This window comes from Myotis myotis, unplaced genomic scaffold, assembly GCF_014108235.1.
Source record: "Myotis myotis isolate mMyoMyo1 unplaced genomic scaffold, mMyoMyo1.p scaffold_m19_p_11, whole genome shotgun sequence".
In the NCBI taxonomy this organism is placed as follows: domain Eukaryota; kingdom Metazoa; phylum Chordata; class Mammalia; order Chiroptera; family Vespertilionidae; genus Myotis; species Myotis myotis.
Genome location: NW_023416315.1, coordinates 31,722,582 through 31,750,530, shown reverse-complemented (window position 1 = coordinate 31,750,530; position 27,949 = coordinate 31,722,582).

Below are 27,949 nucleotides of genomic sequence, written 5' to 3'. Positions count from 1 at the left end.
CTCTTAATTTTTTTCTGTTATATGCAGCAGAAACTGATCCTGACTAATATATGTGGGAAACATGGTAAATTTAAGAAGGGATTATTAAAAAGAAGGTAGCCACATAGTCAAAGTTATTCAAGAATATGTATGAAATATCCCAGTTGCACCTGGAAGGGATTGAGAGGTAGGACTGGATTCTAATGATTCTGGTAATAGATATTGAGTCAAAAGCTGCTGTTTAGCTGCCTTTATTCTATTCTAAATGAATTCCAAGTGTGATATGGTATAAAAATGTATACTATCTAATAAATATAAGCAAAAACTTTTGAGAAATTACCAAGTGGATTGTGGTCCTCATTCACTGAAAATCCAGTTCAACCCTACTGCAAAGAAGTCATCTTAGATCTGAAATATCAGATAAGTATCGCTTAAGACTAAGCATCAGAATATGTCAATCTGTCTCTACTGCATTATTTTGAAGTACACTATTTTCATTGTTGTACTAGCCATCTCAGTCTGCCATAAGAAAATATCATATTCTGGATGGATTAAACAATAGATATTTATTTTCTCACAGTTCCGGAGGCCGAAAGTCCAATTTCAGGGTGCCAGCATAGTCAGCTTCTGGTGACAGCTCTCTTCCTGGCCTGCAGATGACTGGCTTCTCCCTAGATCCTCACATGAATGATATAGACAGAGAGCTCTCTCTCTTCTCTTTCTTATAAGGCCACCAATTTCATAGGTTTAAGATCCTACCATCTCAACATTGTGAGTTAGAGCTTCAACATATAAATTTGGGGTGGAGGGGGACACAATTCTGTCCACAGCACTTATACTTTGTAAGTTTAGAATACTGAGCCATACTGATGAGCGCTGACAGCAGTATTAACTGTATTGATGCTTTAAGGTGTTAATGAGCCTATGTGTTAGTTTTCTCCTTTAGTTTGAGGAACATGCTGAGCTAATCAACCAATTATGCCAGAAAAGTAAACTATATATCTGTACTCAGAGGTCAGAAGGAAAAAATATAAGAATATGAGAACCGTTTTCTAAGACATGGTTGTTTATCTGCTCTACCCTATCTAATAAAGACAGAATATGCAAATTGACCATCACTTCGTGACAAAGATGGTGGCGCCCACAGCCAATAAGGAGGGAATATGCAAACTGACGTGACAAAGATGGCAGCAGCTGGGCTGGGAAGGAGGTGTTCTGCCTTGCCCCGGCCACTCCAGGCCTCTGGGCAGCGTGCAAAGACAGAAGGCAGCTCCAGGCCGGAGCGAAGACGGGAAGGCAGCTCCTGCCAGAGCAAAGGTGGTGCCAGCAGCCAGGGGAAGGAAGGCTTATTCTTGCATGAATTTTCGTGCATCGGGCCTCTAGTTAATTATAATCTGCCAATACCTATTGTCCTAATTTCAAAATTAGATAATTTTAATTAACTATATAAAAAAGGATTCATATTTAAAATTTTTCTCTAAAGAATATCCTATCTAATAAAAGAGAAACATGGTAATTGGCATACGACCGCTACCCTTCCCATTGGCTAATCAGGGCAATATGCACATTAACTGTCAGCCAAGATGGCGGCCGGCAGCCAGGCAGCTTGAAACTAACATGAGGCTTGCTTGCTTCAGTGACGGAAGACTCCAACGTTCCGCGCGTGCAGCTGCGGGCCTCTGAGCTGCAAGCAACTATGTAACAAACATAGAAGCTAAACAAAACCCCAGAAACCTGCCGGGCTTCAGCCAGCAGGATCGCAACATTGTAAGCAAAGGCCAGAAACCTACTTTCAGCAGCGGAGGCCTAAAAGCTGGAGCCAAGCCTAAAGCTAAAGCTGGCCCAGAATAAAAAAAAAAAGAAAGAAAAAAAGGAGCGGTTGGGAGCTTCAGTCACCCCCAGCCTGAAAACAGCCCTCAGCCCCTCACCCAGACTGGCCAGGCACCCCAGTGGGGAGCCCCACCCTGAAGGGTGTGTGACCAGCTGCAAACAGCCATCATCCCCTCACCCAGGCTGGCCAGGCACCCCAGTGGTGACCCCCACCCTGAAGGATGTGTAACCAGCTGCAAACAGCCATCAACCCCCCACCCAGGCTGGCCAGGCACCCCAGTGGGGACCCCCACCCTGATCCAGGACACCCTTCAGGGCAAACCAGCTGGCACCCACCCATGCACCAGGCCTCTTCCCTATATAGTAAAAGGGTAATATGCCTCCCAGCACTGGGATCAGCGGAGCCACGAGGCCTCCCGGCACCGGGATCAGCGTGACAGGGGGCAAGGCCCAAACCCCCTGATCGCCCTGCGGCTCTGTGTGTGACAGGGTGCGGCGCCCCAACCCCCTGATCGGCCCTGCTCTGTGTGTGACAAGGTGCGGCGCCCCAACACCCCCCCCCCCATGGGCCCTGCTCTGTGTGTGACGGGGTAGAGCCATAACCTCCCCATCGGCCCTGCCCTGAGTGTGAGAGTGGCGGCACCCCAACCCCCTGATTGGCCCTGCTCTGTGGGTGATAGAGGGTGGCGCCCCAACCCCCTGATGGGCCCTGCTCTGTGCCTGACAGGGGGATGCGCCCTAACCCCCTGATTGGCCCTGCTCTGTGCGTGACAGGGTACAGAGCCCCAACCCCCCTGATGGGCCCTGCTCTGTGAGTGACAGGGGGAAATGCCCCAACCCCCTGATTGGCCCTGCTCTGTGCATGACAGGGGGTGGCACCGCAACCTCCCCATCGACCCTGCCTTGAGTGTGACAGGGGATGGTGCCCCAACCCCCCAATCGGCCCTACCCTGAGCGTGACTGAGGGTGGAATCACAACCTCCCAATCGTCCTGCTCTACGTATGACAGGGGGCGGCGCCCCAAGTCCCCAATCGGCCCTGCTCTGAGCCCGACCAGAAGCTGCACCTAGGGATTGGGCCTGCCCTCTGCTATCCAAGAGTAGGTCTAAGCCAGCAAGTCGTTATCTCCTGAGGGGTCCCAGACTGCAAGAGGGCACAGGCCGGGCTGAGGGACCACCCTCCCCCCCCCGAGTGCACAAATTTTTGTGCACCGGGCCTCTAGTTAATCAATAAAAAACAAAGACTCTTCATGCTCTTGGTTTTTTAAAATAAAAAATAACTCTTTTAATCTTTACATTACTGTTAGTTGTTTATTTGAAAAAAATGACAACCTCTCTTTTGTTGATTTTTCCCCTCTAAATTTTGTACCCATGCCAGAAATACACATTTCTTCATAAGAAGAAAAAATGAAAATATTAAAACAGAGATAAGATTAAAGCAGTATTTTCTTACTTTAAGTTTATTTTCTCATTATTCAAGATCAAATATAATAGGCAAACAAGCTTTGAGAAATGCAACAAACCAATAATTTATCATTTCCTTAAGGAATGGAAATGCTGAGGAGCTTTTGATACTTTAATGGAAAAAATAAATCTAACATGAACACGATTTACAAAATGTTTCCACAAAATAGTATTCAGTAAATTATTCTACACAACCTCACATTTGTCATAAGTCATGGCCATTTTCTTAAGCATATTTAAATGCCATCTTATTTTCCAAACTGCCTTTTTTGGGGTCAGGTTTAGCAGTAAGGCACATCTCATTTGCTCTCCCATGGAATGCTGTATTTTAGCCCTTTTCATTCATCTATAAACCATCTTGAATCAACAAATTAATTCATCTGCTGTGCTTTTAATGTGCTATGCTTTTAATGTTTAAGATGCATTTGGCAAAGGTTCCCAATTAAATTACTAAACATTATTATATACCCCCCCCCAAAGTTCTGAAATATGCATACCACAGTTGAACAAATGCATATTTGAGGAAAATTCTCTTAAAGTGAAGATTTCTGTTTCCTATAAATAATACCTTTCAACTGGTCAACAGAAAGACCAACTTTAATCTTCCTAATTTTCAGTTCCATTTTGCTTTGCAGAAGGAAGGTACTCAGGATATATTAAAGTGAATTGACTTTGTTTTGTTCTAATTCTCAATTATCTTCTTAGTGTTAACCTCTCAACACTTAGACTAGTAATCAATTAATTTCCTGTATACCAATGCTGCTAAATTACTATCAGAGTAAATTATAAATAGTAGAAACTACTAGCGAAACTATCCAGAAATGCAAAAATTACTTCCATTTGATCAGAAAAACTCCTAAAGTCGGTTTATTAATGTTACTACTATTTTAGCATTGAAGTTAATAGCTGACAAAGTTAAACATATATACCCTAAAATGCTCAAGAATGATTCTGACCATACCTGAAGAAGGCAGGTTTGTGATTGGGACATCAGTAATCTCAGCAGTACATTATTGGGTACATCAGTGCAAAAGTCACATTTAAGAGGTTAAAAGAAGTCTCCTAATTACTTGTGCTTAATGAAGCTATCAGTTATAATCCAGTTGTACAGTATTGCCTTTTTATAAATTGTCTTCAGTTACATAAAGTGGTTCTCATAAGGTAAAGAATTTGAGATGAACTCCTTAGCAGGAGACAAAAACCGATGCTAACAGAAGCAGCTTCCTTAGACACGAGCTTCTCGATTTTAATAAAGCTCCAAAACAGGGTCATATTGTTCTCTGCTTTGAGCTGAATTCTATTGGCATATCTTAGCAAAGGGACCTAACTAGGCTTTTCAAAGTTGTGATATAAACAACTACACAACTTCTCTGCATAATAAACATTTAGACAGCATGTTTGGACTATTATCTGTTACACCTGGAGAAAATACTATTTTGTATTTTGCTGGATAATGGCAGAGAAGGGACAGGAAAATGCAGACATTTAATTAAATCTTGTCATTAGAAAATATGGGCATAATAACTGGCAATCAGCTCTCCCTTTCTTCCTATCCCTTAATTTGACCTGGAAATTCTGTACATATCAGCAAACTGGTATGTGTGTGCATCACACAAATTGGTTATATTTTACACAGTCCCTTCATTATTTGATGATATTATATAAGCAATCTACTAACTGTCAGGCATTCTGCTGGGTGCTATGATATATGATGAATAAAACCTTGTACTGATGAAGCACAGTTTATGTAAACAGATATTAATAAGAACATCAATAACATATAAATATATATTTAAAATCTTGATGACTGCTATAAAGATAAAGTGTTAGAATAGTAGTTGAGTGTTAGAATAGTGGTTACTGGAGTGAGGGGCACTTTTTTACATGTATATTTTATTTCACTTTAAGAAGTTAAAGTATTTTTTGATATAGCTAAGTGGAAATGTCAACTAGGAAACTGGATGCATAAGTTTGAGTTCTTTAAAAATGTTCTAGGTTAGCACATAAATGATCACATTTATGCACGTAGATGGTATTTACAACCATAGAAGTGAATGATAAAAACTGAAGTTCATTGTTGGCTTCCAATACTATACCCATAAGAAATATTTATGTCAAAATCAGATGTTAATCAAGATTACATTATTTAACTCAAATTCTGTCTTTTAGTAAATGCGCTATTCAAATAACAAGCATATCTAGTGATTCCTACCTCTGTCTCTAAGTGGTATCAATGGAGATAAAGGAAATTTAAAATAAAGCATTTTTATTTGAAAGGAGAAAATACTGATGGGGTCACTTCTCAACCTAGTCACTTCTAGTTCCTTGACATTAAGTTATTGCAAAGAAAATTAAAGGGTTAAATTAAGTGACTGGGGGTTCAACAATAACAAAACTCAATTTCTAATGTTTCTCTTAAACAAACATCTAAGGCCCTAACCAGTTTGGCTCAGTGGATAGAGCGTCAGCCTGTGGATTGAAGGGTCCCAGGTTTGATTCTGGTCAAGGGCATGTACCCAGCTTACGGGCACATCCCCAGGATGGGGTGTGCAGGAGGCAGCTAATCAATGTTTCTAACTCTCTATTCCTCTCCTTTCCTCTCTGTAAAAATATCAATAAAATACATTTTTCTAAAAAAAATCTAAGAATATTCATGGTAGAATAAATGATGCTAATAAAAGTTGGTCCCAAAATTATGGGGAGCAATCTTATAAAATTAGGAATGACTCCTTCCTAGCCCTGAGGATAGCCTTCACATGAGTACAGGACTGGGTTTGAATCCGAACACCCACCAGTACCTAGTAGTTCATACAGTTATATAGTCTCTCAAAGTTTAAATATTTATACTTGTGAGATGTTGCTAATAAGTCTCATTTTGTAGAATTAATATAAGGATTAATTCGTTGTGATAATGTTCATAAAATACTGAGATTTAGTAGAACCCATACAACGCTTAATTTTAACTTTCTTATTTTAAAACTCAAGAATATGAAGACCAAGAGACCTGACCAAATTTTAAACCACAATTAAGTCCTGCTAATTCTCAATGAAGTGATTCTTCTAAAATTCATACTACTCTGCTATTTAGAACAATCTTGATTTTAATTATCTCCACTATGAAGAAAAGCATGAGGATACAAAATTAAGCTATATTTGTGGTTACGAAAATGTTTCTTTCACTTAAAAACAACAAATGCTTCTTCATTATATATATGACTGCACATGCAACCCTGAAATATCTAGAAGAAGAAACAGCACAACTGAATCTGAAATTAGAGAACTAATGACATTAACATTATTCTGTGTTTCTCCATCCATGACTCTCTTTAAACCATCTCAGCAATCTTCAGGGGCAATTACTATCTTGATACTTTGCTTACCTCAAGATTTCCTGACCCCTGACATATAAAGGACTGACCCTTCCAATATAGATTTTGATTGAATATTTATACTGCTTAATAAATAAAGCATGCCAGGGATATTATAATAGCTCACAGAAAAAATTTCAAATATAACCATTATCCTTAAGATTTCTAGTTATAGCACATATATTCTGAAACTATATATTTTTCATGTATATTCAAAGTGTTAATATATATTTCACTTTTCAACATGTATTTAAAGGCTCAAGACATCCAACTAAGATTACTGAATATGCCAGCATATGCAACATGATCCAACATAGTGCATTCTTTTACAGACCTTTATGCAAACTGTTTTTTTAATATATTTTATTGATTTTTTAGAGTAGAAGGGAGAGGGATAAAGAGTTAGAAACATCGATGAGAGAGAAACATTGATCAGCTGCCTCCTGCACACCTCCTACTGGGGATGTGCCTGCAACCAAGGTGCATGCCCTTGACCTGAATCAAACCTGGGACCTTTCAGTCCACAGGCCGACACTCTATCCACTGAGCCAAACCGGTTAGAGCTATGCGAACTATTTTTATAGAAGTGTTTCCTTAGCAATGAACCTACTATATATTTATCAAGAAAATGGATCAAAAAGCAGCTGGAGAAAACTTTAATGTACTCAAAAATCTCTATATTAGTTATACTAATCCAACAAATTTCTAGGGTTCATAGTTCTAAAAATGAACTTGGCTGTTCAAAGAATTAGCTGATATCTCTGATTAAAATGTGTTTGCCTTATTGATAATGTTACCCTCTGGCCTGGTTTTAACCAACTATGTTACTGGGCTTTGCTGACTGGATTTCAGAGTGACCAAGCTCACTACACTTCAACAGATGAGATCGATATGACAAGGCCACAAGCAGCTGGGCTCCTACTCATCACTTTATCAACTGACAAAGCACCACTTGTACAGAAGTAACAGCAAAAATATGACCCTAAGAGAGAAAATATAGAAACCACTGCCTGCTCTAAAGGTACAGAATTACCAATGAATTTAACAGTTGCTTCTTGTCATTGTTTTGAATGGCAGCTATTTGAAAATTATCATCTGCAAAAGTTCCATGTGGACTGAATTCATAATTGTTGCAAATGTTCAGTGGAAGTTCACTGACCCAAGATGAATCAGAACTTCAAATTAACTCAGCTGGGTCATCAAAACTGGTGTGTATAGCAGATCCAAAAGCATCCAATCTTAAATTCTGATTTTAACTCTCTCTAATAACTACTCTTCTTTGAATACTTCCCATTGACTGAATTTAACTTGGAGCCATTATAGAAAAGGGATCCTGGGAATTTTATTTAAAGGATTCTCCTGGAAGAAGGGACGATATAGCAGGGTTAGCAATCATTCCTAGTGTATTACAAAAACTTAGCAGAGTAACCAAGTGCTAGCTTACACATTTGATAATAGGGCTTCTGACCTATTATCCACAGTGAATAATAGGGCTTCTGACCTATGAGAAAAATTGTCCCACTTTATTCATAAAGAATAGCAAACGTTAACAAAGATTTAAAAGATCAATAAAACTTGGTGTTGTTTTTCACCATTGTTTAAAATGGCATCTGACATCAAAGCAATAGCTCAGCGAGGATGTTAAAGGGTAACTAACACATGCAACTGTCACAGAGTAGTCAATAAATAAATGTCCACTACGTTTTATCCTGATAATGTAAAAAATACCATTAACTGCATTTCCCAATTTGAAAAATGTGAACATATTTTTTTTACTCTATAATTGTTTTATATAAAAATGGATTTTAACTTTGCTCACTATTTTTTAAAATATATATTTTTTTTATTGATTTCAGAGAGGAAGGGAGAGGGCTAGAGAGATAGAAACATCAATGATGAGAGAGAATCATTGATCAGCTGCCTCCTGCATACCCCACACTGGGGATGGAGCCAGCAACCTAGGCATATTCCCTGACTGGGAATCGAACCGTGACCTCCTGGTTCATAGGTTGACGCTCAACCACTGAGCCACACTGGCCGGGCTTTGCTCACTATTTTGTATCATGATAGTCACACTCCCCACCATTTCCCATTTCCTAAACCAAATCATTCATAAAAGATTATGAAGATGCCCAGCTGCAGTGGCTTAGTGGTTGGGCATCTACCTATAAACCAGGAGGCCATGATATAATTCCTAGGTTGCAGGCTTGATCCCCAGTGTGAGGTGTGCGGGAGGCATCCGATCAATGATTTTCTCATCATTGATGTCTCTCTCTCTCTCTCTCTCTCTCTCTCTCTCTCATCCTCTCTCTCTCTCTTCCTCTCTGAAATCAATAAAAATATTTTTAAAATGTTATGAAGAAAGGTGTATAATACATTTTAAAGTAGTTCCCATTTTAATAATCTAAAGTAAGTCAAGAATTCAGAAATTCTCAATTTTTAGAAGTATTAATTTTTCAAAATGCCTGTACTTTCCAGCAATGCAAAAGGACTGATTAGCATATATTATTCAAATGTCAATACCAGCTCAAATATTAATATGGAGAACTATTATAATTTAGCATCATAATGGACATGAATAATCTGCCATCATAAACCAAGCAATTACATGAAGCAGACATTTCTCTGGAGCTGTTTAAAAGTTCTTGACTTCAGGAGCAGTATTTGTTTATCTTTGTGTCCCGAGGGCCTCTAACACAGTGGCTATCACATGACATTATAGATGATGAATAAACTCATAAAATGAATAATGGTACTTCATTTGGAACAGTGGAGGAATAGGATGCAATTCCTGTTACATCCACATAATATGATTATATCACTTTCCTTCTCACTTTAAGACCCCAGAAAGGAGATAAAAATCCTGAAACAAAATGATGAAAATATAGTTATATTAGATAATTTTAAAAGAAAAATAGCAGTTAGTAAAGATTTGGTAATGACTGGGTCCAGGTGTAAGCAAAGATGAAAAGAAAAAAGTAAATAAGAAATACAGAGGAAGATGAAATAAAGTAGGATATATAAATGGTAGGTACCAGGAGTGAAGAATAGTTTCTACATTTTATAATGGTCAATAATAAAGATTAGTGAAGGATTTGGACTAAAATAGCAGGCTTTTGCCACCTAGAGAAAGAAGCAGCAGATAGCAGAATATATGTGAAATAGAAAATGTAAGACCATTCAGAAAAAAGTTCTGATACATATTATTTATAAATACATTGTACAGAGACGAATAGCCTCACGGTGTTTTTAAAATAACAATTGGATATGTAAATCCACTTTTATAAAAATATTTTAAAATGCAGCAATTGGTGGCTATTTCTAAAAAGTGAATAATCATATCTGTTTGTGAAAATATTCATTCTTTGAGGACACCAGCCCTGAGTGTTTTTGTATTACTTTTGTCAACATTAACCAGAAATTGCTCCCAAAAGATTCAGAGATTTACATGACTATGAAGATAATCTTCATTATTCTCAAGGAATACATAGCATGAGTGTTCTTAGCAAAGTTTTGTAGATTATCCTGTTATACTGTCCTCCTTCATAAATAAAAGCATCTATGATTTTAGTTCAAAATTATCTATCTTGAAAATTTGAAAAAGAAATGAATGTTTCAGAAAGGTATCTATAAATATTCCTATTTGACATACAACATAAAATATACAATGATTGGAGTGGGAATGAAGAAAGCATGACTCTTAGTAAACCAGGAGACACACATTATAGATGATGAATAAACTCATAAAATGAATAATGGTACTTCATTTGGAACAGTGGAGGAATAGGATGCAATTCCTGTTACATCCACGTAATATGATTATATCACTTTCCTTCTCACTTTAAGACCCCAGAAAGGAGATAAAAACCCCAAAACAAAATGATGAAAATATAGTTATATCAGATAATTTTAAAAGAAAAATAGCAGTTAGTAAAGATAATATTTGGTAATAATTTGATAATCATCTAGATGTGTGTCTCCTGGTTTACTATTTTGAGGGCAACACTGAACAAATTATTATTATTTTTAATATGTTTTAATTAATTTGAGAGAGAGAGGCAGGAAGAGGGAGAGAGAGAGAAATTAAACATTAATGTGAGAGAGAAACATCGATCAACTGCCTCCTGCATGCCCCCATCAGGGATCAGGCCGGAAACCTGGGCTTGTGCCCTGACTGGGAATCAAACCAGTGACCCTTTGGTGCATGGGACAGTGTTCAACCAACTGAGCCACACCAGTCAGGGCTGAAAAATTTATTTTATAAAAATGATTTGGTTGAACTGAATGTCTTTCCTATCCTTCCTATTATTCACGAAAAAAAAATCTATAAATTGAAGAGAAGCAAATGGGCATAATGCCTTTCATTGCCTGTTAGTATGAGACAATTTTTAACATAGCCTCAGGCAGGGAAAGGCGAATGCTCTTGTGTTATAATAAGGACACAGTTATTAGTTATTTGTTTGTTACAAATAAGGTCAAAGTTATGTTAATAGAAGGAATATGAATTTCTCCTAGAGACCAGCTGAGGACCTTTACAAATAAATGAATCATCACAGTGGGAGGTGTGTTTGATTTTAGATACTTTTTGTGAAAATAACTTACAGCCTGAAGTAAAAACACCTACCCTACTCCATAATCAATTTCCTCTCTCTAAATGGGAAACGAAGTCATCATTATGCTTCTCTATCAGAGCCAGAAGACAGAAACGCTAACACGAAAGATCCTCCTTCTGCAGGGCCAGCAGAAAACCTTCAGGATAGGGGAGGAGAGGGAATAACTTTCAGCAGGTCATTTCAGCTGCAAAACTGGATAGAAACAATGGATAACTGAAAACAGAATGGTTGGGAAATCCTGTGTGTTGGAGGGTAGAGAGCTCAGATTAAAAGGGAAAGAAGCTAAAAGGAGAGGACTGAGGAAAGGGGCAGAGAATGGGGAAATGATAGCATAAGTTGTTCAGCTAAGCCACCTACCTCATCATCTATGCAACTAAGTCTGAAAACTTTGGGTCAACTACCTGAAGCCTACAGTAAATTCTTTAGATTTCCCTTAATATTCTGCATATTCATTTCGGTGCTTATAACTGAATCTAGAGAAGAGAAGGTTGTAGCCCCATCACTATGCTGACAGTCATCAGCAAACTTTGGCAGCATCCTAGATGTGATGTACTGATAATGAGTGAGATCTACCCACAGGCCAAGTTAGGCAATTCAGTCCTCCCACTGTCACTCTTTTTCTAAAAAATGGCTTGAGGCAACAGAGGTTGGCAATAAAAGGAAAGCAACATGACATGAATTATGAAGAATGTTATTTCTCTTGAAATATCATTATTACCAACATCAGATTCCTAAAGCAAAATAGGAATCACCAGAAAGATTTCATCCCTAGCTATGAACTCAAAATATCAGGTACAAGTTTGCAAATAGGATGATGAACTACATTGAAATACATAATAACACAGCATGAAAATAATAATAGTAATAATAATACAGCATGGAACAGACTGTGGAATCTCAGAGGGAAGGCAGGGAAGGGTGGGTGGGTAGGAAGAGATCAATCAAAGAACTTGTATGCATATATACATAACTCATGAACACAGACAATAGGGTGGTAGGGGCATGGGGTAGGGGGCAGGGGCAGGCTAGAAGAGGTCAATGGGGAGAAGGAGGGACATATTAAAAATAATAATAAAAATAATTTAAATAATAATAATAATACAAAACCTCAAGTAAGAAAGAAGTAATATCAATTAAGAAAAGGCAAAATAAAACCTGGAAACTATAATATTCCCAGGTTTTCAGGAGACTATAGTAGCTTTCCACACTACTTTTGAGTTGCTCTTATGTGTTATTAACATTCAATGAGAGATCACGCCCAGAGTCAGTTGCTCCAAGGCAAGGACCTTAAGTGACATACTTTAGCACAATGCACACTTTTTAACATCCAATTAAAAAAAACACCTAGAGTAAAAGAGTAGGAAAGACAAGTCATGACAGAAACATAAAAAAGATTAGCAAATTTTATAATGTGAGAGTCCAATTTTATAAAATTCCACTCAAGTTGGTAGGGTTGCAAGTGCATATGGAAATATAAAATTTTACAATTTTTGCCAAAATAATTAAATACAACTTAGAGTCACTCTGTATGGCATGTAGAGTATGTATATGAACAAATTCAATGTGGAACTAATTTAATGTGTCAGCAGAGAGAAATCATTATAAGCAAAAGCTCAGTATTAAGGTTTTTCTGAATATATGTTAATCATGAGATCAAGGAGTTAGAACTAATGATTAGTGTGCCTGGGGCTGTGACTGTGACTGTATGGAAACTATTGTACTGAAGAAAATAGATACAGGAGATGGGAAGAAAGTCAAATTTTTTAAAGGTTTACTATTTGAAACAATCTAAAATTGAATTTTTATCTAGACTTTCTTTAGACATAAAAATACATTTGAAAAATAAACATAGAAATACAGTTGAAATTTTGACAGAAAGTATTTTTAAATCCAGATACACTAAGGAACAGGAAAGCAGAATACTATGATCAATTTGTCAGTGCATTCCACTATTCCCAAATTTTTACTATCTCAGAGCATGTGTTTATTTTCAGGGCTGTCTTACATATTAACTTATGAGCTATGTTTGTACTCCTTCTGACTTGTGAAGGGTAAGGTTTATAAGCAAAACAAGATAGGAGAAGTAATATCAATAAAAGCAGAAAGAACTGAGGAACACTCTCATAACCTAATCCCTTCCTGAGTTTTCCCATACCTAAGCTTTTTCTAGTGAAATAAAGTTCAGCATAGGGACTATAGTCAACAATATTGGAATAAAACTGTGTATTGTGCCAGGTGAGTACTAAACTTATGGGAAGGAACCACTTGGTTATATAAATGTCCAACCACTATGTTATACACTGAAATTAATATAATATTGAATGTCACCCATGACTCAGTTCCTTGTTGAATTAACTCTATATGGAGTTAATTTTCAGTTTGTTAAGCTTTTATTGTTGTTGCAAGGATGAGAATTACGACTCCCAAGCTCTTTACCTGCTGACCCTGGCTTTACAAATGCTACTCTAAAGACTCATTCATCCTCATTTGCATATAAAAATTTTATTGAGGCCCAGCCATCATACCTCAGTGGTTGAGTGTCAACCTATGAACCAGGAGGCCATGGTTCAATTCCCAGTCAGGACATATCCCCAGGTTATGGGCTCAATCCCCTGTCAGGGGTGTGAGGAGGCAGCCAATCAATGATTCTCTCTCATCATTGATGTTTCTATCTCTGTCTCTCTGAAATCAATAAAAAAAAAATTTTTTGATTGAGGAACATAATCCAATCCAGTCACCCACTTATCTTATCTTCAGCTATTGTGAAAATTCAGACTTTATTTTCTTGACCCGCTGAGAAACAGAGCTGGTTCTGCTGGCCTTCACAATAAATATCCTGACTCCTAGTTCAAGCCTGATCCAAAAAGACCAATCTGTGACTTGAGACACACCTGGTATTCACTAGTATATAAATATCCTGATTGGCAAGAACTGCTGAGAGATCATCATAAATGTAATTAGCAAGTCTGTCTTTATTTGACCAAAGGCAGAATACTCACTATTAATTGATAGGGTGCTTTCTCCAGAAATTTATAGAGGGAAAAAACACATCAAATTATTAGAAGCTGGAAAACAGGCCTACTGTTTTGTTTGTATGTCACTCTGAAAATACTTTTACTTGATTCAACAGAAACTTTGGTGGAAAGTGCCAAAATATGGTGTGCAGAAGTTAAATAAATGATCTTGAGCCAGTGGATGAATAAAAGATGATGTAAAAGTCAATGTTTTCATAATGAACTCAACCTTGAAAAATGATCCTGTTGAGAGTCCACTGTGATGTAATCATGGTAAACCATGACAGTCAAACTAAAGGATATTTTTTGTTGTTTTTAAGGCACATACTGTATTATGAGTTTGGCACCGTTCACATGGCCAAAACAAATTCTTTGTACTTCTGAACTACTGTTATCAAACAGCCTGAGTCACCACATTTTCACCCACCCACTTTGAGCCAATACTTTAACTATTTTTTAAATAAAATTACATACAGAAGATAATTACACTAAACTGCATGAAATCTCACCCAATATTTGTCATTAGAAAAAAAATGCCTTCATGGAGGAAATGACAAAAAAGGAAAAAAATACAAGCTAAAACTTTAAAGGAGGTGGGGACTAATGATGTGTGAAAATTTAATAGGTTCAGTACGCCCACTATGCCGCACTCCATTTGTTAAGGGACGGTAGAAGCGGCAATTCTCTGGGTAATGTGAATAGGGTTATTAGCAATAATAATGGTTTGCTAGCTGATACATTTGCAGATTAAGCAACCTCTGTCATGGAGGTCAGTAATATTTCAGCGATATTGCTCAAAAGATATTGGAGTGGCTACTTTATTTTTGCATCAAAAAAAAAACTGGACTCTTTACCCAAGTGTGTGGCAGCAGAAGCCTTTCTTCTCTCATATTTCAATTTAAAGTGGGGTAAGAATTCTACCCAGTATTGAAAATATTATGACATTTCACTCATTCACTCATGCAGTGTTCTATAGTTGTGTTCACACTGTCTGCTCCTCTACTCTTCTTGTTAAAGATCACATCAGAAAAAGCAACAAACTACTTTATAACCAGGGCATTTTTATAATAAAAATAATAAATAATGTAACTTTCCCCATTGGGACTGCATTTTTGCTATTTTTGTAATGAAAATAATAATATGCTAATTTTTAAAATGGCCACTAGGCTTCCTACATTTGAGTTGCATTTATTAGACAAAAATGTCTTTAGGTAAAGGCCTTTGAAACTTTCATAAAGTTACCCTGGAGCCCGCCTGCTGTGCCACCATGGTTGAGCATCGAACTATGAACCAAGAGGTCATGGTTCAATTTCTGGTCAGGGCACATGACCTGGTTGTGGGTCGATCCCCAGTGGGGGGCATACAGGAGGCAGCTGACCAATGATTCTCTCTCATCACTGATGTTTCTCTCTCTCTCTCTCCCTCTCCCTTCCTCTCTGAAATCAATAAAAATATTATAAATAAAAGGTTTCCCTGGGTGCCAATGTCTGATTATCTAGACTGGTGGTCAGACATGTAGGTGTGGAGAAGCACATGATTGTTTTGTTGATAACAATGGGAATTCAAGAAGGTCCCTAAGAACATGGCACCAGAACTGAGTGCCCTGTGCATGTGGTTTTTAGTATTATCTTTGCAACTGTCAGTTGTCCATCATAATACCTTGTCTCATGACATCTTTCCATGGAAACCAAAACCACTCAAATTATATAATTAATAACATTCCTTTCAATCAGTGCGCGTCATAGCGACTGGTCATTCTGCCGTTTGGTCGATTTGCATATTAGCCTTTATTATATAGGATTATCAAAATCAGGGATGACAATTATTATGCTGGCTCTGCTGCTACAGTAACGTAAGTTGAGGTTGAGAGAAAGTCAGAGGGAAAAGGAACAATCTATATTTTCTTTTCTTCACTTTAACGGAAGGTAAATGATATGCTGGTCCAGCCTTAGGGTTATAAGGATCTCATGGGACAAAATGGGAAGTGGCAGGATGGCTGTCATCTGTGCAAGTACAGGGAAGGAGAAGTCGAGAGGCATCCCTAGGGATAAGTGGTTTTTGACCCAGGTGGAGGAACATTTGGCTGCTAGTAATACCTCTAAGCCTCAAACACAAATAGAATTAGACCTTTTTGTGCATTCCCAATGAAAGTTAATACTATTTGGCTGTCTGTCCAACCAATTTTAGTTTATTGCCCTTTCCCATTCATTGGCTCAAGCCCCCAGAAATCAGTGCTCAGTGATACTAATACCAAACCCTCAATAGTGATGAGTGGGGTGGGTCCCGAGCAAAGCCCAAACAGTCAGATTTCTCTTTTCCAGAGCCACTTAAATTTCATATATGCTTAGACCAGCCACATACAATACAGGGAGATGGGGTAGTCATAGCCCACCATGTAAAGTAGAAAAGTTGTTTTCAAAAATCGTAAAACAGATATGTAGAGAGGAATGAAAGTGAAGGATGGAGCCCCAATGACTTTTCCTGTTTGTGTTAGTGAGGCAAGGGTGAATTCTGTCCCTGGATTCCATGCTGTGCCCCAGTACCCTCATTATTAATTTGCCTTTTGACTTAAGAAGTATCTCTAGTTGGTTTATGCTACTTCAAATAAAACAATTCAAACCATATAATCACAAAACCTCTGCTACTGAGCCAGGACTTCTGCCTCAATGATTACCCTCTAGCTCAATTTGAAAAATATTACTGGATCTTTCTCTTAAATACAGTGACGGTAACGGGCAGAAAGTAACACCGTAACTGCAACAGCCTAATCCTGTGAAGTCATTAAAAGTTTTCATGTGTGACAATGCTCCTTTATAGAGATAACACTGTAGCTAGTTAGCTAACTCCAATAAATAAAACTGAGCCAACTACAAAAACACTAAACTACCCTGAGGACTCTTAATATCATTGCTATTAACACCATGTAGTGTAAAAGTGCAGATTGTTGAAACTTTGTGAATACACATAAATAGATATATGGTATGTCAACACTGTCTGCCAAGTAAGCAAGGCTCTCTTTATTTAAAAATAAAAAACCCTTATATTTGTTTTGACAAGAACAGTTCTCCTCATAGGGGAAAAAATAAACACACTTACCATATAAAACAATCAATATGCAAGTCATAGAACATAAAGATTTTTATTTCCAAACAATATTTCAACTTATTCATATATTTTGTTTGACAAATTGCCTTTGTTTCCAACCTTTCTGCTATCATTTGGAACTAACTGTTACTAAGCTATATTCCTAATATATAGCACCATATTTATCAACATAGTTTATCTATGAAGATGGAATTTTTCATATTATAATCATACATTCTCAAAAAGACAGTAATTATAGTTCCTGGGTAAAAAATATTAGCAGTCAATCTAATTAGAATTACTAATACAGGGAAGAGGGAACAAATGATCCATATTATCTAGCTTTAAGTGACATGATTTCTTTTTGGCCAAAAATTTACTTGTTTTAATAACATATAGTTAAATAGTAAGACGCTACTGTATTTTCATTGGATTATCGAAGAGGATGCTAGGTAGAGGGGTTTCAAACATTTTGAATTGGAAGGCACACACTAAGAAGGGTAAAATGCAAACAGTTTCATGAGCCAGTATGTATTGTATAGTATAGTATGGATTACAGTCCAGTTTCCTCTCTTAGCTGAGAGAGGAGGATGGCCTAGAGCTACAGGAAGTGAAGTGAAGGTGAACTACATACAGTCCAAGTCCAACATAGCCACAAGGTAGAAACCCAGAGGAAATTTGACATATTCAGTTCAAGTCAGCGGGAAGAGCACAAAGATTCAGTGCCCCAAAGTAAGCGAGATTTAGCCAGAAGGTGGGACTTGGCAAGTCTCTCTGGAAAGAAGTAGTAAGTGTAATGGCCAAGTCCAGGGAGAAGGTATAAAGGAGAGCGACAGTCCCCATGCTCCCCTCCCTTGCCATGAGTGAATGGACCTCCACCCAGCATGGACATTGTATCACCCGAGGAGCTTTAAAAAACATACTAATACCCAAACCACCAAAAATCTCTGGTGGTTCAAATACACAGCCAGCATTGGGAACTACAGATTAAATAAAAGGGATTGCCCCCACACAGAAATGCTGACAGTGAATGTGGGTTACTATAAGGAATCCCTTGCATCCAGACCTTCCCAAGGGACTGCACATAGAGCTGGCAAGGTCACGGCTTTATGGTCATCAGCAATCGTTGTCGGGAGAGAGCTGCCAAGGCACTAAGCCAGTTCAGAGGACGTGCTCAGCATCCCGTAGCAGGAAAAATTACATAAATGAATACATAGCAACGTCCATAATAAAGTACATTCCAAAATGGGTTATCACAAAATGATTATGACTTAATAACCTATGTAAGTGCCCATTCAAAGGAAACAATGAGAAATGCCCCAAATCCTTTCCAGGTTCGGTCTAAGGCATAACAGGAAGAAAAATGTTTCCTTTTGGCTAAATATAAAAGGGTCTTAATTTTTAAAATCTGCTTTTGTCCCAAATGCTCAGACGTTCATATATGCAAAAGCAAAACAAGAAATCTCTTAAGAAGCTGATCCTCATAGCTACAGCATTTCTCCATCCCAAAAAGCAGCATGCTTTTGGTGCATGTCTAGATACTTTTCTCCCAACATGTGTACCTGAAAACCAAAATGAGATGCCATCCTCCTGTCTGAGACAGACAAAGGGCTTCTAGCCTTTGCCCTGAGGAAGTAAGAGCCCTCTTGGAATGTGTCCATCATTAAAACAGTGCTTGAGGGAATGTGCCTGCTCACATTTTAATTATTGTTTTACTCGAATTATATTTGTTACCCCTATCTTGGCCAACTCCAAACCTACTTTCTGGCAATTATATCCCTTGTTTATCAAGACATTTGAGTTCACACCAAAACAATAATCTGCTTTTAAAAATTCATCATATTCACTAGTGTTATGGTGACATCAATCCCTTTACAAGAACAAGATAAACATGTCACATGAGCTAACATTTTAGCCTGAGCAGCATAATAATGATCCTGTTATTATTAGAGAACCCTGCTGTGCTTATTAGCATACATCAGGATACAAATCAAGTTTAGTGTAAGCACCAAAACCTTTCTGCAAACTTAGGTACATTTATCTAGTTCCCTGCTTATCCCCACTTCCTGTCTGCCAGAGAAAGCAAGGAAATGTAGAGCCACATAGGGTTTTATTTTTACAGCATTACTTAAACAGTCAGAAAAAGACAAAGTTTACTTTGTAAATGAACAGTTTTCCTGCTTTAAATATATTACTAGAGGGGGCCACTTCTGTAAAACCAGGGGAAGAAAAAGGAGATGATGCAGGGCAGTGTGGATAGGATTCAACATTAAAAGTGGGGCCTCGTGTGTATCCAGGATTACAGAAGAGAAGAGATCATTGGATGGTTTGTTACAACACAAAAGAAGACAGGAATTCATTCTCTTAAGGATGAAGATTAATTATCGGAGGTCCTTGAAGTTCAGTGCATTTTTTTCTGTTTCAAGAGCATAGGATCTACAAGAGGGAAACCTTCCTTCCTTCAACTTCCACCCTTTCTATTTTTTTAACCTGCAATTTAGCAAATTCCATTTTTATTTTACCTGTGGTTAATATTTACTTCTTTTCTGTTTTAAGGTTCCAGAAGAAATGAACCATATCTTATTGATTTCTCACAATGCCTAATATTCAGTGCTTGTATTCATTTGTCGATTCATTCTAGAAAGATAGTAAGATGTCTGGAAAATTCTTTACTCAGGGCATGTCAAGTGGAAGAGATGAATGGAAGCTTCTATGTCAGGAGCTGTCACCTCTCAGATTTGGCATGTGCAACTAAGAACCATGCTTATTATGGAAAATAAATACAATTTTACATACATGAGGTCAAACTGCATATCCAAATAGGTAATAAATCTTATAAATAAAATTATTTTTTAAAAGTATGAATAGTAATATATAAATGATAAAGGTCCATGACTTGATATCACACATTCTAAAACATGCTTGGACCAAGACTGTATGTATTTTTTTTAGCCTTGCTCTTTAGCATGGCCCATTTCATCTCTGAAGACAATCAAGTCACTATCATTCCTTCTTTATGACCTTCATTGTGTCATGCTAAAATGTCAGGAACTCTAAGCATTTCATAAGCATTCAATATCTCTTAATATAACATAATTATAATAGTAATGATTATGATTATCTTATTTAAATTATGTATTTGTTCTTTCTTTTCTGCAGGTAGAGATCTTGGTGGCTAGCATTTATTTCTATAATTCTTAGTCAACAATCCAAACATTTTGTTGTATCTATATAAGAACATGTGTACAGAATTCAAACTATGGTTAAAGTGAATCAATGCTGGAATGCACCAAGTGCATTCATGTGCCTATAGAAACTTCTATAAACATGCTCTGGCCAGTATGGCTCAGTTAGTTAACCATGCACCGAGATGTTGCCAGTTATGGTAGATTCCCAGTCAGGGTTTATGTCCAGGTTACAGGCTCAATCCCTGGTAGGGGTCATGCAGGAGGCAGTAGATCATAGATGTTTGATCATTGATGTTTCTCTCTCTCTCCTCTTTCTCTTCTCTTCTGTCTCCTCCCCTCCCCTCCCCTCCCCTCCCCTCCCCTCCCCTCCCCTCCCCTCCCCTCCCCTCCCCTCCCCTCTCCTCTCCTGTCTCTTGGTGGGGAGAGATTAACCAAAGAAGGTATACTAGTATGTATATATGCATAACCCATGAACATGGACAATAGTGTGGTGAAGGCCTGGAGTGAGGGCAGTTCTGGGTGGAGGAGGTCAGTGGGGGGAAAGGGGGACATCTGTAATACTTTCAACAATAAAGATAAATTTTAAAATATTAAAAGAAAACTTCTATGCATTTTAACTGATAGCCACTTAGTACTAAAAGATAAAAACCAAAATTTTATTTTAGCAAGAATACACTAAATTCTTTGGGATTTATTCAGCATATGAATAAATGCAAAAGAAAGCAATAATATATGAAGATTTATATAGAATTGTATGTTTTCATTCTCAGGCTCAGGGCTAATGCTCACTATGATAAAATAAAGAATGGTGACATTAATCCATTCATCAGAACGGATAACATGTCAAAGATAAGAAGTTGCCTCAACAAATTATTCATATAGGATGTTAGTTACTGTATACATCTCAAGTGAAAGTCGTGCTACTATTACTTTTCAGGCACCAGAAAAACAAGAACACAAACTTCTCTAGTACATAAATATGCTAATGCTTTAGTCAACCATCCTCACTTCTGTAGATGCCCCTTAATTGATGAGTGTGGTTTGGCAGTAGTAATGAGGAGGAAATGTTTTCCTTATTAGACTGATCCACACAAACAATCAATAAAAGGCATCAATACTTAAATTAATGCCCACAGATTATAATAATAATGACTCACATTTGAAATTTTTGAAGCCAAATATTTCAGAGTGTAATTTGTAGTCTAACTATTTTTCTTGAATCAATCACTTCATTGTTTCGTTAAAGTGTCATGTCAAAGCCATACGTTAGAAGTTCTTCTAAATGATTAAATATCTAATTTCTTTCATGTGCCTTTCTCATTTGTTTCCAAAGCTATGTGAAATAGGCTTCTGGGGAAATGGTATATTAATGCGCATTTGTAGTAATTCATAGTGTTGAGTTATGTGAAGTAATAAAATGGCATTTCCTCTAATTTATTGAAGGAGAAGATTATCATCAGGAACAATAAGAAATGACATTTTTATAAGAAATGTGAATTTACATTGAGACTAACAGTCAAGAGCAAGATATACTAATACATTTCCAGGTTTTTATACTTGTCATCATTACTTTTACTATTACTCAACTTCAAGTGCTTTACCTAATACAAATTTATTACAAGACAAAAATTTGATTTCTATGATAAAAAATGAAATAGGTGAAGTTGAGACATGAGTCACAGCAGGAATCTTGCCAACACTGGGTTCTAGCTAAAACATGGACCTTTAGGCACAGGTTATACATTTATGTAACTTTTTCAATGGCATAATTTTGTAGTGTAAAACATAGGCTATGATCTGACTTGAAAATCCAGATTTAACCAATTCAGGACCAACTTATCCACTATCCATTATATATTGTCTTTAAGTACATTAATTTACTCACTCCCAGTAACATGCAGCTATTTACTAGGCAGAAGGAATAATTTTAAATATTATTAGTCATGTGTTCTGAAATCAGTTATCACAAATTCTAAAATAAATAATATACTTAAGCAACTTTACATTTTGCATATTCAATAATATATTGTGTAACTGGTCTGCAGAAAAACTTACAGACCAATGCTCCTGGTGAGCACTGGTTTTAGGAAAACTGTCCAAAGTCCAAATTACACCATTTTAAAGACTCTGGAGAATTACCAAGTCTTGGACTTGAGACCATGATCCCAGACAGAAGGGATAGAGCCTGACATTCATTACTGGTTTTCCCCTTAAATCAGTCAGCCAATGCAGAACTCCAACTAAATGGATTACAAAATACCTGTCAGGGTACACAGTGCATCATGAAGATGATACTATCTAAAGACTCTCAAAAGCTATTTAACTCAGATGTTGCTTACCTTTATTGATTAAAGATTGTCTGTAATTCCATATACATAACTTTTATAATTATTGTTTAAAAGTATGTCTATGCATGCTCAAAGCAGAGGAAAAAACAAAGCTATTCCAAGTACATCTTAGGTCAGTGATGGCGAACCTTTTGAGCTCGGCATGTCAGCATTTTGAAAAACCCTAACTTAACTCTGGTGCCATGTCACATATAGAAATTTTTTGATATTTGCAACCATAGTAAAACAAAGACATATTTTTGATATTCATTTTATATATTTAAATGCCATTTAATCAAGAAAAATCAACCAAAAGAATGAGTTTGCGTGTCATCTCTGACACACATGTCATAGGTTTGGCATCACTGTCTTAGATGCTCTCTATACAACTATACTAATAAAAGAGTAATATGCTAATTAGACCGGGAGACCTTCCAGAGACCTTCCGGACAAAGCCAGGGTCTTGGCTAACCTGAAAATTGCCCCCAAACAGCCCTCAACCCCTCGCTCAGGCTGGCCACGCCCCCCGCAGAGACCCTCACCCCGATGGAGGCGTGGCCAGCCTGCAAAAAGCTATCAGCCCCTCGCCCAGGCCGGCCACACCTCCCAGCGGGGACCCCCACCCTGAAGGGGATGTGGCCAGCCTGAAAACGGCCCTTAGCCCCTCGCCCAGGCCGGCCATGCCCCCTAGTTGGGACCCCCACCCCAATGGGGGTGTGGCCAGCCTGTAAATGGCCCTCAGCCCCTCACTCAGGCCAGGCATGCCCTCCTGCAGGGACCCTCACCCTGATGGGGGCATGGTCAGCCTGCAAACAGCCATCAGCCCCTTGCCCAGGCGGGCCACGCCCCCCATCAGGGACCCTCACCCTGATGGGGGGCGTGGCCAGCCTTCAAACGGCCATCAGCCCCTTACCCAGGCCACCCCACCCCAGTGGATACCCTCACCCCGATAGGGGCATGGCTAGCCTTCAAACGGCCATCAGCCCCTCGCCCAGGCTGGCCATGGCCTCCAGTGGGGATGCCCAACCCGAAGGGTGTGTGGCCAGCCTACAAACCACCCACCCCCTCGCCCAGGCCAGCACCGCCCCCCAAGGGAACCCACCCTGACCCGGGACCCCCTTCAGGACAGACCAGCCGGCCCCACCCGTGCACCAGGCCTTTATCTATACTAATAAAAGGGTAATATGCTAATTAGACCAGGAGACCTTGTGGACGTCCTTCCAGACAAAGCCATGGTGGTGGGGCCAAGGCAGAGGAGGTTAGGGGCGATCAGGCCAGGAGGGGAGGGCAGTTGGGAGTGATCAGGTTGGCGGGGGGGAGAGATTTGGGGGGAAGCAGGCCAGCAGTGGGGGTATTTGGGGGTGATCAGGCTGGCAGGGGGGGGCAGTTGGGGGCAAGGAGGCCAGCGGGGGGGGGGGCAGTTGGGGGTGAGAAGGCCGGCAGGGGGGACAGTTGGAGGTGAACAGGATGGCAGGCAGTGTGGTTAGGGGCAATCAGGCAGGCAGGCAGATGAGCAGTTAGGAGCCAGCAGTCCCAGATTGTGATCACAGGGATCGGGCCTAAACCAGCAGTCAGACACCTCCCAAGGGGTCCCAGATTGGAGAGGGTGCAAGCTGGGCTGAGGGACAACCCCTCCATGCACAAATTTCATGCACTGGGGCACTAGTATTTATATAAATATGACTTAACATGACATAATAATTTTTTAATTTATGTAAAACTGCCTAAATTCAACCCCAATGCCTGAATGCTCTGCATATTTTAAAATCAAACACACTGACAATTTTAACTAATATTCTGCTTTATTTTTGTGTCATATTCATATACCTGAATCTCTCTACATCTATCTAACCTATTTATATAGTTACATTAGTCTGAAGATTTATATTTGTAACAAAAATATCTGTCAAGAATCTAAATAACTATTACACATTTTACAACAATAATACAGGAAATTTTATATCTAAATTGGCTTTTGAGAAACAGAAATTATGGGAAATCTAACTTGATTTCAGTTTTCATTAACAAAGATGTATCTGGAATAATATATTTTTAGATTCAGTGTTTTTAGAAGCAGATATTATTCATATTAATTTTCTAAAAGATTATACTATTGATGGAAAAATATAAATTCCTAACTCAATAGAACATGAAATAAATCAGTGGGGAAAAAACTTCCTTTTTTTCAAGCAATTTAAATCATTCAAGTAGCTTACTACTTAATGTTCTGTTTTTTAACTACAAATAGCTTTTAGTTGGAAGTAAAATGTTGTCATTTCTTATAATGCTTTGGATTTAGTAAAATAAAATAAAAACTATATAGAAATTCAGGCAGAAACAAGAATATGAAACATCTTGAAGCTACTGAAACTAAATCCCAGGCATTATGTTATCACAGTGATTTAGTGAAGCTATCACTGACGTTAGCATATCATGATTCTGGTCTGATTGATACTATTTAGACCTCAGTCAGAAACACATACCTACATTCTTACCTAAATAGTTACAACTGAAGAGTTATTTTTCTTCCTCTCCCTCTCCTCCTCCCTTCTACTCCTTTCCCTCTTCCCCTTTATCCCCTTCCTCTCCCCCTTCTCTCTAAGTACGATAGGAAAACAACTTGAGAGAAACACCATTTTATTATTCTATAGCCACATGTGTTCATATTTCAAACTCATTGTGTTTAGCAAGAATTAATTAAATTTACAGTAATGAAACTGCACTTATTATTGTACAAGAAATTACTTTTTGGTTCACAAACAAAATGTTCCTTCGTGAGATAAAATAGTAGACACAACAGTTCTGTTTCAGGGGGAAACAATAAGGGCTTTCTTTCTAAGTAAGGAAATTTTAGTCATAAGAAACAGGGAATTGATTTCCAAAGAGGAATCAAATTTCTCCAGTTCTTCAAATAAACTCCCCGCGTAGGGATGCCAGTGAAGAACCCCTTGTGAGACACTATTTTTCTGTTCTGTGTTGTAAGATTACAATGGGCATTAAAAACAGCAACAAAGTTCTAACATACTTTGAACATTTTTTTCGATAATGTCAAACCTGATAGCCACAATTTGTGCTACAAACTTCATCTAAAGAATATGTATTCCACTACTACCTGCAAGTTTGAAAGCATTGGTTTACTTATCATCAATTTTCCCACGCACGTGCAACTCTGCCTCATGCACCCAAGCAAATGTGAAGTTGTTAGCAGTCAAAAAAAAACCAAAAAAAAAAACGACTTGCCATTTCCTTATATGATGTGCAAAAGATTAAATCACTCATTTGAGCAAATTCTTTTTGAGATCTGGATTCTTATTTTACTCTCTACTTTTTAACCTTCCTTTTCCATTCCAAGTGGACACTAGGCCCTTAGCATTTATTTAGTTGTCTCTGATAATTTTTTGCTGAACATATTTTAAGTCAAAGTTTTTCCCCTTTTTTTGTTAAAACTTTAAACATCAAAAAGAAAAATATTAAACTAGGTCAGCAAGTTTAAACCTTTTTCATCTCGTGGCACACATAAAACCAATTACTAAAATACTGTGACACCAAAAATTATATTATTTTTTGCATATCTGACAAAAATAGATATAATGTTGATTCATTCATATCAGATGGCTATTGTGTTGGCTCTTGTCTTTATTTGACAATCTAAGGGTAAGGAGGTCAGTGCCCCTAACTAAATAGTCAGGTATTGCATATTTTAAAAATTCTTGTGGCACACTGGTTGAAAATCGCTGGCTTAGCTGTCTTTAGTCACAGAAAAGAAAGAGGGGGTGCTTTAAGTGAAGTAAAAAGAGAACTCCACTAAGCAATGCAAGTTATGAGAACAGAATTGAGGGTATAGCTAAGAACACTAACAAGCAGTTGAGGGGGAAATGGCAGTAGCAGAGACAGACAACGAAAAGTAGTAGTTCAAAGCCCTAAAAACACGGACACATGTTGGTGTCCAACCCCAGCAGGTCCAGGGGTCCCCAAAGGTGTGGACGGAGTCGGTGAAGAAGGAATGACACGGATCAGCGTTCAGCTGATCAGCAGCTTAGCCATGATCTCTAGCCAAGTTCTGTCTAGGTTATCCAGCCAGGTTCTGTCTAGGATCTCCAGCCAAGTTCTGGTTCGGTTCTCTCACTAGGTTCTCCAGCCAGGTTCGGTCGCCAGGTTCTGTAGCCAGTTCTTCAGCCAGGTTTTGTGTAGATTCTCCTGCCATGTTTTGTAGCCAGGTTCTGTCCAGGATCTTTTGCCATGTTCTCTCGCTAGGTTCTGTCTCTAGGTTCTGTCTTTATTGTCTTGTTACATCTGTATTTATACTAGTTGATTTTAATCCTGTCAATTTCTACTGCAAAGGTTAGGGCGTTTCTTATCTTCATTCTAGGGAGTAAAGATTATGTAGTTTAAGCGTGATTGTTTGTAGTTAAAGTGATTAACTACCGGCCTGGCACTTAGTTAAGGGGTTTTATCCCCTCCCTAACTTCAGGGAAAAATCCCTATCTGGGGAAAAAACTTTTCTCAGAGAGGTGACCTTGGTTAAAACACAATGCACTAAGGGGAGCAAACATATTAAGAACAGTCTGCTATATACAAGCATATCCTTCCATCTGAGATTCCTCAAAACCTAGAGGTCCCTTGAAACATATGCTGTGCAGATGTTTCTTTCCTGCAGTGACTGTGTCAAGCAGCAAGGATGGACCGGCTTCCGGCATACACACACACAGATTATATGGGTAGTGCCCTGAGTGGGGCAGAAGAGGGAGTGACCTTTTTTATTAAATGTTCCTATAAAACATTTCACTATTCCCCAGTTTGAAATCTCCATCCAACTCCCCACTCAAAGAGTAAGGCAGTCACATCAGATGGCATCTTTTGGTCCTTGATTCCAATGCCAAATTCTCTGGTGTTATACGTATAAAATGGATTTCATTAAATTATTAATACCCTTATTTTGAAAGCTAAAAATCAAGGGAGGTAAGAATATTTAATGAACCCCTTTATGTGCCAGACATTGTACAGGACATTTTACACATTTTATTTCACTTAATGAGCCATTTGATTTTATATATCAAATTATATAAAAAACTGTACCTTCTTC